The sequence below is a fragment of the Triticum aestivum genome, chromosome 7D, assembly GCF_018294505.1.
Source record: "Triticum aestivum cultivar Chinese Spring chromosome 7D, IWGSC CS RefSeq v2.1, whole genome shotgun sequence".
Taxonomy (NCBI): domain Eukaryota; kingdom Viridiplantae; phylum Streptophyta; class Magnoliopsida; order Poales; family Poaceae; genus Triticum; species Triticum aestivum.
Window position 1 is genome coordinate 325,496,309 of NC_057814.1, and position 1,016 is coordinate 325,497,324.

The window sequence follows — 1,016 nt, forward strand, 5'->3', positions numbered from 1 at the left end:
GCAATCTAGATTGGTTTTGAGCCGCAGTTACACAGAAACATACAAGCCTATATGGATGATATTGTGGTCAAGACCAAGGATAAGGCCACCCTTATTCAAGATTTGGAGGAGACATTTGATAATCTGTGCAAGATCAATCTGAAGCTCAACCTGAAGCAATGTGTATTTGGTGTCACCTCCGGCAAAGTTGCTTGGGTTCTTTGTATCCCATTGCGGGATCGAAGCCAACCCGACAAGATCAAGGCCATCGAGCAGATCCAAGCGTAAAGGATAGTTAAGGATGTGAGGCGCTTGACAGGATGTGTTGCCGCGCTAAGTGTAACATCCCAAATTTTCAATTTGGTATGTTATACATAGATCATCATTTGCATATCATATTTTGTTGCATTTTGACAAATCCTCGATAAATCCTAAGCAACTCAAGGACCCTCGAAGAGAGTTGGGGATTTTCTCGAATTTTCATATTGGATTTCCATCAAATAATAAAACGAGGATTTTGGTTTTAATTATTTTCTCTCCGGAAAAATATTTCATTTTAATAATAAACGAGAGGAGAAAATATGACTTCTCCAAAACAATTGAAATACTAGAGAAAAAGTGTTAAAATCATTTATTGGAATTTATTCGGATTTTATTTGCAATTTTAATTGCATTAAAAATATTGTATGTTTTCAAAAGTTTATTTTGTGTTAAAAAATGTTCACCCTATTCTAGATTTTCTAACTAGACGGGGATTTTTTTTCTTTTTTGGACTTTTATTTATTTTTTTACGAATTATTTCCGCGGAACGTTTTAAAAAAAAATGCACTGCGCCCGACTGGGGCGAGCCCAGCCGAGCCGCAGGCCGGCCCGCCCGCGTCGTCCTCCTCGCGCACGGGAGCCGCCGCCGCCGGAGTCCGAGCCCCGCACGCCCCCGCCGGCTTGCCCCTCCCCCAAGCCACCGGAGCCCCCCCTCCTATTTATACCCCCGCACCCCCCTCCTCTCACCTCATCCCGCCGCCGCCCGCATTGCCCCG